Here is a 13,191-nt window from a genome sequence, read left to right as displayed (position 1 = left end):
TAAATTTTTGTAAAGATGGGGTCTTGCTCTGTTGTCCAGGCTGGTCTCAAACTCCTGGCCTCAAGCAATACTCTTACCTCAGCCTCCTAAAGTTCTGGGATTACAGGCATGAGCCAATACACCTGGCCTCCCTGTTGGAATTGTTTTTATTTATTTATTTTTTAATTTTTAAGCCTGGTTTCCCAAGGTTCACATCTGAGCCAGTACCGTTTAGTGATGAGCCATGATTGGTCAGAAGAATTCACTAAGTGCCTTGCCTGGATATCTTTTCCAAAGGGATCTCTGTTAAGAGATCAAACTTCAGGCCGGGCGCGGTGGCTCAAGCCTGTAATCCCAGCACTTTGGGAGGCCGAGACGGGTGGATCACGAGGTCAGGAGATCGAGACCATCCTGGCTAACACGGTGAAACCCCGTCTCTACTAAAAAAATACAAAAAAATAGCCGGGCGAGGTGGTGAGCGCCTGTAGTCCCAGCTACTCGGGAGGCTGAGGCAGGAGAATGGCGTGAACCCGGGAGGCGGAGCTTGCAGTGAGCTGAGATCCGGCCACTGCACTCCAGCCTGGGCGACAGAGCGAGACTCCGTCTCAAAAAAAAAAAAAAAAAAGAGATCAAACTTCAGACAGTTTACAAGACAAGACAACCTTTGATTTACTTCATGCTTGCCTAGGAACTCAAGGTCAACCAGAAGTGAGTGATTGGCACCTTCTCCTTTCTTAGGTCTTTTGTGGGCATGTCAGACTTTTATATTCCCAAGAATATGTTAGAGGTTTTCAAAGTTTCTTATGGTCATCTAGTTCTCCCAGAATTCCCTTTTAATTCTAGTCTAGGTTCTTATTTGCCCCAACTGAAATCTCAGCCTTAGGCAGCTGAGTTGTTACCTGCACTTTCCATAGTCTCAGTAATGCCTTGCAGGTAGCCCCCTACTCTCTATTCCACTATGCTCTTCCACTGCCAGGTGAGCAGAGCTTTGAGTGAAATCAAATATCCACCACACTTGGGAAATAGAAATCTTTCCAGGGTGCTGCAAAATATTGACTGTGCACTGGAAATGGTGTTTTTAAGGGAGCTCAAAAAGAGGTCTGATTGCTCCATGGTGTGCAGTGCTGCTGTTTGTTGGCTACCACAACCCTGAGCTGGGGAGCAAGGGGGAATGAGAATTGCCCCAAGTCAAAATGTCACAGATGCCAGTAGTTTCCACAGTTTATCTTTCATAGAGGTTTTTAGTTTTGTTCTATGGCTTTGGATAATTGTCAGGGGTGGTTGGTTCTAGCTGTTTTGCCTATATTTTTATTGTTTTTGAAGGCAAGAAAGTTTCCCCAGGCCCTTATTCTGCATTTTTAGAAGTCCATCTTCTCCTTCCTTTTCTATTTTCTGAAGAGTTTGTCTTGAGTTGGTATTATTTCTTCTTTAAATATCTGGGAAATTTTTCCAATGAAACCATCTGGGCTCAGAGATTTCTTTTTTGGGAGGTTTTTAACTACAAACTTTTCAAACTTTTGGTCAGGCGTGGTGGCTCATGCCTGTAATCCCAGCACTTTGGGAGGCCAAGGCGGGAGGATCATCTGAGGTCAGGAGTTTGAGACCAGCCTGGCCAACATGGCAAAACCCCATGTCTACTAAAAATACAAAAATTAGCCAGGCGTGGTAGCGGTGGCACGCGCCTGTAATCCCAGCTACCAGAGAGGCTGAGACAGGAGAAGCGCTTGAACCCAGGAGGTAGAGGTGGCAGTGAGCTGAGATCGCGCCACTGCCCTTCAGCCTGGGTGACAGAGTGAGACTCCATCCCCAAAAAAAATCACACTCTTCAATAGTAGTTATAGGATTATTTAGATTACATATTTCATGTTGGGTGAGTTTCAGTAGTTTGTGGTTTTGGGGGGGACTTGTTCCATTTTGTCTATGCTGTTGAATTTTTGTGTTTACAGATAATATGAACATTATGTTTAATATCTGGGGAATGATATTACCTTTCATTCCTGATATTTAATTTGTCTTCTTTTTTTCTTTGTGATTCTTAATAGTTTATCAGTTTTATCTTTACAAAAGATCCAGTATTTGCTTTTATTGATTTTTTTCTCTATTGTTTTCCGATTTTAAATTGTATGGATTTCTGCTCTTTATTATTTTCTGCCTTCTACATGCCTTGTGTTTATTTTGATCATTTTTTTCCCCTAGTTTCTTTTTTTTTTCTTTTTTTTTTGAGACGGAGTCTCACTCTGTCGCCCTGGCTGGAGTGCAGTGGCACCATCTCGGCTCACTGCAACCTCCGCCTCCCGGTTTCAAGAGATTCTCCTGCCTCAGCCTCCCGAGTAGCAGAGATTACAGGCCCCCGCCACTACGCCCAGCTAATTTTTTGTATTTTTAGTAGAGACTCGGTTTCACCATGTTGACCAGGCTGGTCTTGATCTTCTGACCTTGTGATCCGCCCACCTCAGCCTCCCAAAGTGCTGGGATTACAGGTGTGAGCCACTGCTCATTATCTCTTATTTTTGTCCTTTAAAATCATTTGGGAGGCCGAGGCAGCAGGATTACTTGAGGCCAGGATTTCAAGACCGCCCCTGGCAACACAGTGACACCTCATATCTACAGAAAATTTTTTAAAACATTAGCCAGTCATGGTAGCGCATGCCTGTAGTCCCAGCTACACAGGAGGCTGAGGTAGGAGGATTGCTTAATCCTGGGAGGTCGAGGCTGCAGTGAACAGTGATTGCAACACTGCACTCCATCCTGGGTGACGGAGTGAGACCCTTTTTAACAAAAAAGAAACCAAGATTTGAGTGCTTGAGGTATCATTGCTTCTAGGCCCTCTTAGCTGATAAAGAACTATACATATGTATACTAATATATATATATACACACACACCCCTACCTATGAATATTTCTATAGGTAATCATCCGTATCTATATTAAGGTAAATTTGCATTCATATTGATGTCTCCAACTCTACTCCATTGCCACATGGATCATTCTGCCCTTATCGACTTATCTATTTGCTTATCTGTAACCTCCCACTCCAGAAGTGAGAAACCTGGCTCCCACCATCCTCCAGCCATTTACTTGTTTAATTCCAGTAAACAAGTATTGTAGTTTCAGAATTTTAACCCAAACCCTAGTGGGAAACACTTTCATCAAGCAGAATACAATGCTTATGTACAGTTTCTTTTGCCTTCAGTATTACATGTGCCACTCATTTCCAAAGTTATATAGTTCAGCATCTGTTCTTCTACCCCCTTATATGAGGTTGCTTCATACATTTTCAATATAGTTAGATGCTTTTGTCATATTCTACATTCCCTTCTGGGATTCCCTGACCCCCTAAATTACTTTTTAAATTTGCATATATTAAGGTTCATTCTTTGTGCCTTTTCTGTGCATTTTGACAAATACATTCTATCCTGGGATCTCATGACCTCCTAAATGATTTTTTTTTTTTTTTACCTTTGCATACATTGAAGTTTATTTTTTGTACTCCAGTATTCCCTAGGTTTTGATATATTATATTTTCTGTTGTTGCTGTTGTTGCTGTTGCTAAGACGGAGTCTGGCTCTGTCCCACAGGCTGGAGTGTAGTGGCGCAATCTCCACTCACTGTAAGCTCCGCCTCCCGGTTTCACGTAATTCTCCTGCCTCAGCCTCCTGAGTAGGTGGGACTACAGGCACTTGCCACCACACCCAGCTAATTTTTTGTATTTTTAGTAGAGATGGGGTTTCACTGTGTTAGCCAGGATGGTCTCCATCTCCTGACCTCATGATCCACCGGCCTCGGCCTCCCAAAGTGCTGGGATTACAGGCGTAAGCCACCGCGCCCGGCCGTATATTTTCTTTTTTTTTTTTAAGTTCTAAATGTTTTCTAATTTCCCTTGAGACTTCCTCTTTGATCCATGGATTATTGGTAGTGTGTTGTTTAATTTTGAAGAGTTTGAAGATTTTTCTCATTATCTCTCTCTTTTTGTTTTGTTGTTGTTGTTGTTGTTTTTGAGATGGGGAGTCTCGCCCTGTTGCCCAGGCTGGAGTGCAGTGGAGCAGTCTTGGGTCACTGCTACCTCCGCCTTCCAGGATCAAGCAATTCTCTTGCATCAGCCTCCCGAGTAGCTGGGACTACAGGCACCCGCCACCACGCCTGGCTAATTTTTGTATTTTTAGTAGAGACGATGTTTCACCATATTGGCCAGGCTTGTCTTGATCTCCTGACCTTGTGATCCTCCCGCCTCAGCCTTCCAAAGTGCTGGGATTACAGGTGTGTGCCACCACTCATTATCTCTTATTTTTGTACTTTAAAATCATTATGGTTAGAGAACCATCCAGTCAGCCTGAGATGTGTGGAGTTTTTTTTTTTTTTTTTTTTTTTTTTTTTTTTTTTTTTTTTTTTTGAGACAGAGTCTAGTTCTGTTCCCCGGGCTGTATTGCAGTGGCGTGATCTCAACTCACTGCAACCTCTGCCTCCCAGGTTCAAGCGATCCTCCCACCTCAGCCTCCCGAGTAGCTGGGATTACAGGTGTGCATCACCACACCTGGCTAATTTTACTATTTTTAGTAGAGACAAGGTTTCACTATGTTGGCCAGGCTGGTCTCAAACTCCTGACCTCAGGTGATCCACCTGCCTTGGCCTCCCAAAGTGCTGGGATTATAGGTGTGAGACACCACGCTCAGCCTGACGTGGAGAATTTATCAAGTCCCCATGGCTATCTCACTTCTCAGATCTCCCTGTTAAGCTCAGGCTAATGGAGTACCTGCTTCGAAAGTTCCAAATCAAGTGAATCCCCTATGGTAGCAGCAACAGCAGCCAAACTTATTGTTTTCTCAGAATGCCCCACTTCAGTAGAATTGCTGGGCAACAGAACTGGGTGGGGGTGATGGGAACAGCCTTATGCAAAAACACCACGGATTGCACAGTTCTTACCTGAAAAGTTCAGTAGTTTTCACGAATAAATGCTTCTGATTTTGTTGTATTCCTTAGGACAAATTCTGGAGTACTAAAATGGTTGTTTTTGAATTTTGTCCAATTTTAGGATTGCTTTTGAGGGAGGTTTCTTAACATCCTCACTCTGTCATGCTGGAAGCCAGAAATTATCTTTTTTAGTAGGCAGGAAGGAGAGTATGTGATTATTGTACTTCTGTTAAATTAACTTGTTTATTAAAATATTTAGATGGTTTCCAAACCAGGCTTTGTTATTTATGTGTTTATTTTTTAGAGACAGGGTCTTGCTTTGTCACCCAGGCTAGAGTACAGTGGCTCAGTCATAGCTCACTGTAACCTCAAACTCTTGGGCCCAAGCAGTCCTCCTGCCTCAGCCTTCCAAGTAGCTAGGGCTATAGGCGTGTACCACTGTGCCTGGCTAATCTTTTTTTAAATATTTTTTTAGAGATGGGGTCTTGCTATGTTGCCCAGGCTGATTTCAAACTCCTGACCTCAAGCAGTCCTCCTGCCTCTGCCTCCAGAGTCATTGGGATTACAGGTGTGAGCCACTGTGCCAGGCCCTCGAACCAGATTTAGTATAAAAATGGTCATGTCTTCTTAAGTAGGAACTAAATTATCTTCATTTTCTCTTTCTTTTTATAACTCATAGAGGCCAAGTTCACAAAGACAGGGTGCTCCACACGTACCTTCCAGTAGTTTTGTTACTTTATTGCCTCTCAAAGGAACAGGTGATTTCATATTTCTAGCTCTAATAGTGCTCTTTCAAAACTTGCTGACATTTCATCTTTTCCCATTTGGCCAAGATTGGTGAACACATTTGTTGGCCTTAGCACAGCATTTCATAAGTTGTCAGCAGGGAGTTAATAGGTGTTACATGGTCAAATGCGAAATGTGTTATTAAGTAATATAAATACCAGTCTCTCCACTGTAGAATTTCTTAGGTCCTTTAATGTGCTAATATGAACTGAGAATGTCCAAGAAAGGAAATAATATACAAAATCTCCCAAAACCATTTTACCAGGGAACCCATTTTAAGAAGCAGTGCTTGGCCAGGTGCAGTGGCTCATGCTTGTAATCCCTATACTTGGGGAGGCTGAAGTGAGCAGATCACCTGAGGTCAGGAGTTCGAAACCAGCCTGGCCATCATGGCAAAACCCTGTCTCTACCAAAAATACAAAAATTAGCCAGGCGTGGTGGCAGGCACCTGTAATGCCACCTACTCGGGAGGCTCAGACAGGAGAATAGCTTAAATCCAGGAGGCGGAAGTTGCAGTGAGCTGAGTTCACGCCACTGCACTCCAACCTGGGTGACGGAGCAAGACTCCGTCTCAAAAAAAAAAAAAAAAAAAAAAAAAAGGCACTGCTTAACATGTATATATCCTTCCCTGCCCACAATTATACATGTTTTGTTGGAAACATGAGTTGATACATGGTTTTGCAATGTTTATTTATTATTTTTTTTTAGACAGAGTCTCACTCTGTCACCCAGGCTGGGGTGCAGTGGTGTGGTCTCGGCCCACTGCAACTTCTGCCTCCCAGGTTCGAGTGATTCTCTTGCCTCAGCTCCTGAGTAGCTGGGACTACAGGTGCATGCCAACATGCCTGACTAATTATGGTATTGCAATGTAATGGTATCTACAATGTATTTGTGTAGTTAACTTATAATATGAGCATTATGGTAAACTGTACAGAATAGAGCCAACATAACAGACATGAGACTGCTATCTTTAGAGAGGCCTGCCGGCAAGATTGGCCCTTGGCTGGTATGTGGAAACTTGGTTTCCCTCTGTTCCCTAACCGGTAAGTAGTTCACTTTGCCTGGTTTGTTGGTACAAATAATGTGATTTATGCTGAACACATGTTTTCCTCCTCAGAGTCTGGAATTTTGGTATGTGCCTCTGAGACCAGGCCCCAGTGAAAACTGTGGTCACTAAGTCTCTAATGGGCTTTCCTGGGTAGAAATGTGTACACCTGTTGCTGTATTTTTTTTGTTGCTGTAGAAAGGATAGGGAGAGAACATATGGAAGTCTGATCATGAATTTCTCTAGACTCCTGTCTTTTCCCTTTGCTGACCATAATGTGTATCTTTCACTGTAATAAACCTTAGCTATGAATCTGAGTCCCTGGAGACCTGGTGAATCACGGAATGTGTGGGTGGTCTGGGAGATCCCAAGACATAATAAAAATATTGCATGTATTAGGCTGGGCATGTGGCTCATGCCTGTACTCCCAGCACTTTGGGAAGCCAAGGCAGGCAGATCACTTGAGCTCAGGAGTTTGAGACCAGCCTGGGCAATATGTCGAAATCCCATCTCTACAAAAAATACAAAAATTAGTTGGGCATGGTGGCACACGCCTGTAATCACAGCTACTCAAGAGGCTGAGGTGGGAGGACTGCTTGAGTCCAGGAGTGTGACAGAGCCAGACCCTGTCTAAAAACGTATATATTGGGCCAGACGTGGTGGCGCACACCTGTAATACTAGCACTTTGGGAGGCCAAGGCGGGTGGATCACGAGGTCAGGAGATGGAGACCATCCTGGCTAACACAGTGAAACTCCGTCTCTACTAAAAATAAAAAAATTAGCCAGGCGTGGTGGCGGGCACCTGTAGTCCCAGCTACTTGTGAGGCTGAGGCAGGAGAATGGCGTGAACCCGGGAGGTGGAGCTTGCAGTGAGCCGAGGTCACACCACTGCACTCCAGCCTGGGCGACAGAGCCAGACTCCATCTCAAAAAAAAAAAGTATATATTACATATATTATCTTAATCCTCAGAACATCTCTGTAAGGTAGATAAATATTAATGTTTGTCTTTTTTAGGTGAAGAGACTGAGGTTAGTGAGGTTAAGTAACTTCTTTTGGGTCTCAGTTAATAGGTGAGAGAATCCAAATCTGTCTGACTTCAAAGCCTTGGCTCTTAACTATTATACTGCATTGCTTCCCAAAACCATAAATTGTACCTGTAGTGGGTTGAGGCGAATGAATGATGATAGTGGTCTGAGAATACTTCATGCAGAAGATGGGATTTGAGTTGGTCTCAAAGGATAAATGGGCTGGCCAGGTGCGGTGGCTCAGGCCTGTAATCCCAGCACTTTGGGAAGCTGGGGCGGGTGGATCACCTGAGGTCAGGAGTTTGAGACCAGCCCGACCAACATGGTGATACCCCATCTCTCATAAAAATGCAAAAAATAGCCGGGTGTTGTGGTGCACACTTGCAATCCCAGCTACTCGGGAGGCTGAGGCAGGAGAATTGCCTGAACCTGGGAGGCAGAGGTTGCAGTGAGCCGAGATTGTGCCATTGCACTCTAGGCTGGGCAACAAGAGCAAAACTCCATCTCACCAAAAAAAAGAAGAAAAAAAAAAGAAGGATAAATGGGCAGAATTGAAATTAAGGGAAGTGGAAAGAGTATTGTCAGTAGATACAATTTCATGATATTAAGGCATGTAAATGGTAAAAATGCAAGATTTGCGAGAAAGACATATAACTTTCAAATAGTTGGGTGAAATGGAGGATTTACAGTAAAAAGTTTTCCTTCTATACTTAAAAAAATTTGGGCCGGGCGCGGTGGCTCACACCTATAATTCCAGCACTTTGGGAGGCCGAGGAGGGTGGATCATGAGGTCAGGATATCGAGACCATCCTGGCTAACACAGTGAAACCCCATCTCTACCAAAAATACAAAAAATTAGCCAGTCGTGGTGGCAAGCGCCTGTAGTCCCAGCTACTCGGGAGGCTGAGGCAGGAGAATGGCGAGAACCCGGGAGGCGGAGCTTGCAGTGAGCAGAGATCGCACCACTGCACCCCAGCCTGGGTGACAGAGCAAGACTCTGTCTCAAAAAAAAAAAAAATTTGGCAGCTGCTACAGCATGTTTATGTTAGTGTTTAGTGTAAGATAATCTGATCTAAAACAATTATATATTTAAGCTTAATAAGTGATACATGTTAGTTTAAGGATAATAAATAAAATAATGTACTTGTTCTGCAAGGACAACCATGATTTCCCAGGTCTTTGCCACCTAAACAAGTGGGAATCCTGGTGGTGTTAGCAGTAAAGAACTGTGGAAGCTTTTTTTTTTTTTTTTTTTTAAGCAGCATTTTAGCTGAAAACAGCATTTCACTCATATTATTTTTTACTTATTTACTGTTTTGAGACATGGTCTTGCTCTGTTGCCCAGGCTGGAGTGCAGTGGTGCGATCTTGGCTCACTGCAACCTCCACCTCATAGGTTCAAGTGATTCTCCTGCCTCAGCCTCCCAAGTAGCTGGGATTACAGGTGCGTGCCACCATGCCCAGCTAATTTTTGTATTTTTAGTAGAGACAGGGTTTAACCATGTTGGTCAGGCTGGTATCGAACTCCTGACCTCATGTGATCCCCCCACCTCGGCCTCCCAAAGTGCTGGGATTACAGGCGTGAGTCACCGTGCCCAGCCTTCATTCATATTAATCTGGTGGTAGTTTGAAGAATATATTGGCTAGAGCCAAGGAGTGAGTCCATTTAGATCATTGCAATCATAGTAGTCTATGCATGAAATAATTAAGAGCTTATAGAATGGTAGAAATGAAAGTGGACAAAAGACATTGTATAGGAGGTATTTCATGACGTAGCGATGGACTGGATATGTGTGTATTGGTGGGGAGATCCAAAGGATATGAGTTTGAGTGGTTTGGAAAAAAATTCAGTATCTTTAACAGAAGTATGACATTTAAGCCAATTGTCATGTCAGGATTGTGATAGGTTTGACCCCAGGTGTATTGACTTGAATTATTTATTTATTTTTTAATTTAATTTTTTTTTGAGACAGGGTCTCACTGTCACCCAGGTTGGAATGTAGTAGCGTGATCATAGGTCACTGTAACCCTGCACTCTTGGGCTCAATCAAGCCTCCCACCTTAACCTCCCAAGTAGCTGGGACTACTGGTGTGTGCCACCATGCTCAGCAATTTTTCTTTGAGATGAGATCCTCCTATGTTGCCCAGGCTGGTCTTGAACTCCTGGCCTCAAGCAATCCTCCTGTGTCAGCCTCCTAAAGTGCTAGGATTACAGGTGTGAGTCACTGTGCCTGGCCTGAATTGAATAATTTATTAACATCCAAGTAGAAAAATACATTTGGGAGTTGGTTGTGAGATTGTGATTGAAGAGAGAAATCAAGGGATAGGATAAGAGATAGAAATAATGCAGTGGAGTGATCACTGAAACTGTCTGAATATAGGCATCACCTTGGGGGAAAGAACAAAAAAGAACATCAAGGACTGAACTCTGGTTTTATTCTTTTCATCAATAAGAAATGAATATTAAAGAGCACGTTTAAAGTTAATATGTTATTACTACCTATCATAAACCACGTTTGCATAGTACTTATTTTAATATGCATTGATTGGGTACTTTCTGGCTTGTGAGCTTTGAATTAAGTGGTCTTTTATATTATGATATGAATAACTTTTAGATGAAATCAATAAATAAATGATCCTGCCTTATGTAAACCATAGTTAGATACTGAATAACATTCAAATAGCATTTTTTTCCTTTTCATATGGCACATTGTTCTTGATAACTTTGTGTGTGTGTGTAGTTGTTCTTTCTATTGCCTGCTTAAGAGACACAGTCTCGCTTTGTCGCCCAGGCTGGAGTGCAGTGGTTGTTGCCCTAGCCCCTGTTTCATTTAAATACTTGCTTCGGTTTGTTAATTATTTTTTCCTCCACTTGTTGGCTATTGTGCCACTAGTGCAGCAGCCTTAACTTACTGCCAATTGAGTATTTAAGATAACTTGTTAGACCAGAGTTATACACAAGAAGAGTCCTAACATTGTATTTCCCTTACTGGAGAAATGTTCTTTTTCTCCCTCCCACCCAGAAATGTTCTTTTTTTTTTTTTTTTTTTTTTTTTTTTTGAGATGGAATCTCACTCTGTCCCCCAGGCTGGAGTGCAATAGCATGATCTCAGCTCACTGCAACCTCCGCCACCCAGGTTCAAGCAATTCTCCTGCCTCAGCCTCCTGAGTAGCTGGGATTACAGGCACCCACTACCGTGGCCGCCTAATTTTGTATTTTTGGTAGAGACAGGGTTTCACCATGTTGGCCAAGCTGCTCTCAAACTCCTGACCTCAGGTGATCCACCCACCTTGGCCTCCCAAAATGATTGGATTACAGGCATGAGCCACTGTGCCAGCCCCAGAAATTTTCTTAAATTAATGACATTTAGACCTAATCTCTCTGCAACAAATGTTTTAGAAGCTGAAGGGATTGGGCGCAAAAATATTTCTAAGAGAAGATGTATAGGCAAAACTGTGGGCATTGATATGTTCCTGTTTCTGGCTATCTTCTCTTTTTAATCCCACCTGCTGACATTCTTCTAGGTTGAGAACACAGTCTATAAAAGCTTCAGCTCCAGAGTCTTCCCCAACTTTGTTGTGCTCTTTGCTCCCTCGCTGGAATAAGCAGAGAATTAGTTGAGTGTGCAAAGGAATAACAAGAAGAAATGATGCTTTTATTATAGACTGACTTTTGGGTCTCAGGATTTTATGTCCTAGAAAAATTGGGATTCCAACAAGTTGGTATGTCATTTTGATATATCATGGTTGCCCCACATTAGTAAATGTTGTTATAAAACTCTTGTATATGTGAATGTTCTGATTAATTCATTAAACTCTTCTTATACAACATTATTGTGTTTCCCTTTAATATTTAAGGCTGGGAGCAGTGACTCACACCTGTAATCCCAGCACTTTGGGAGGCAGAGGCAGGGAGATCACTTGAGGTCAGAGGATTGAGACCAGCCTGGCCAACATGGTGAAACCCATCTCTACCAAAAATACAAAAATTAGCCGGGCGTGGTAGCGCATGCCTTGATTCCAGCTACTCGGGAGGCTGAGGTGTGAGAATCGCTTGAACCCAGGAGGCAGAGGTTGCAGTGAGCCAGGATCGCGCCACTGCACTCCAGCTTGGGTGACAAAGCAAGACTCTGTCTAAAACAAACAAACAAAAAATCACCTTTGAATCTAAATTTTCAGTAGCACAGAGTTCATAGAAAATCACAGACTATGCATATGCAATCATTGAGATTGTCATGTTTCCCTTTTTAAGAAATATCTTCTTCCATTTCCTACTTTATTATATCAGTTGGCATTTATTTTATTGTATTATTATTTTTTGAGACAGAGTCTTGCTCTGTTGCCCAGGCTGGAATACAATGGTGTGATCTTGGCACACTGCAACCTCCGCCTCCTGGGTTCAAGCAATTCTCCTGCCTCAGCCTCCCGAGTAGCTGGGATTACAGGCGCACCCCCACACCCAGCTAATTTTTGTATTTTTAGTAGAGATGGGGTTTCATCATGTTGGCCAGCCTGGTCTCGAACCCCTGACCTCAGGTGATCCACCCACCTCGGCAGTTGGCATTTATGATGGAGTACAACGTAAAGCCCACTGACCTGACAGTCAGGATATCTGGATTCTAGCCCCAGCATGTAACTCCAGTTGTTAATCTTCTGGGTCCCAGTTTCTCCGTCTATAAAACAGAGTGATACTTGTGTATATCACAGGCCTGTTATAAGTTTCAAAAAGTATTAATATGGAAGCTTCTTACATTACCTCTTGCAATTTTTTTTTTGTATTTTTTTGTGATTAAAAGAAGTACCATAACAAATGTGTAAGACATCTTCACATGCTTGTTAAATCCCTGGAACTGTTATTATGCTTAAATTCACAACTGTATTTCCTAAAATTAATTTTAGACCCACTCTGTTAAGTTTTTGGCTTATAATTCAGTCAGAGGAATTGGAACTCTCTGAATATTTTCTATGAGAATGATATCGTAAGCATGAGTAATAGTACTCAATTATGATGTAAAGACTTAGTGTGATGTTCAGATTAGGAAAGTATACTTATGGAATTCTCTATAATTGATTTCTTTCATTTATTTGAACATCTTATGCTCCACAACTCATGAGGTTCATCAAACCATCTGTGCCTTCATTTCTGCTATTCTGGATACACATTCATCTTTTTAAATCCTAGACAGAAATATCGGTAAAAAATAAAATAAGATTCTAGTTTTCTGAAGCTTCTTGAAAGTCAGTATGGTATATTGAAAAGATAGAGTGTCTTTGTCTAGGCTTTAGAGTTCCAGGCCTGTCTCTGCTGGTAATTAGTTGCAAGAACTTGGGCATGTCAATTTACTTATTCTGGGCCTTGTTTTCCCATTATAAAAGTGGCTTGCACTAGACCTTTTTTTTTGTTTTTAACATTCTGTGATTCTTTGTTAACTCTTCTAAGTATCTAT

The 13,191-nt window shown here is 42.4% G+C and overlaps 4 protein-coding genes across 41 annotated transcripts in view; 1 reads left to right on the top strand and 3 right to left on the bottom strand.

Moving 5' to 3' along the window:
- TSR2 (TSR2 ribosome maturation factor) overlaps positions 1-13,191 on the bottom strand; it is a 1,158,091-nt gene that overhangs the window by 231,062 nt on the left and 913,838 nt on the right. The window contains exon 1 of one of the 33 annotated variants that reach the window (XM_050777071.1): positions 2,327-2,330. The exons of the other annotated variants lie outside the window; for them this stretch is intronic. The gene's annotated coding sequence lies outside the window, so the exon portion shown is untranslated. Of the gene's footprint in view, positions 1-2,326; positions 2,331-13,191 lie in introns of those variants that run through there. 33 annotated transcript variants of the gene reach the window in all.
- GNL3L (G protein nucleolar 3 like) overlaps positions 1-13,191 on the bottom strand; it is a 517,777-nt gene that overhangs the window by 358,118 nt on the left and 146,468 nt on the right. The gene's annotated exons all lie outside the window — the stretch shown is intronic.
- Positions 1-13,191, bottom strand: part of MAGED2 (MAGE family member D2) — a 645,534-nt gene that overhangs the window by 612,911 nt on the left and 19,432 nt on the right. The window lies entirely within an intron of this gene.
- Positions 1-13,191, top strand: part of WNK3 (WNK lysine deficient protein kinase 3) — a 170,577-nt gene that overhangs the window by 147,057 nt on the left and 10,329 nt on the right. The gene's annotated exons all lie outside the window — the stretch shown is intronic.

Source organism: Macaca thibetana, chromosome X (genome assembly GCF_024542745.1).
Source record: "Macaca thibetana thibetana isolate TM-01 chromosome X, ASM2454274v1, whole genome shotgun sequence".
Lineage (NCBI taxonomy): Eukaryota > Metazoa > Chordata > Mammalia > Primates > Cercopithecidae > Macaca > Macaca thibetana.
Note: the sequence above shows the minus strand (reverse complement) of the source record. Positions and strands in the feature narration are given on the sequence as shown.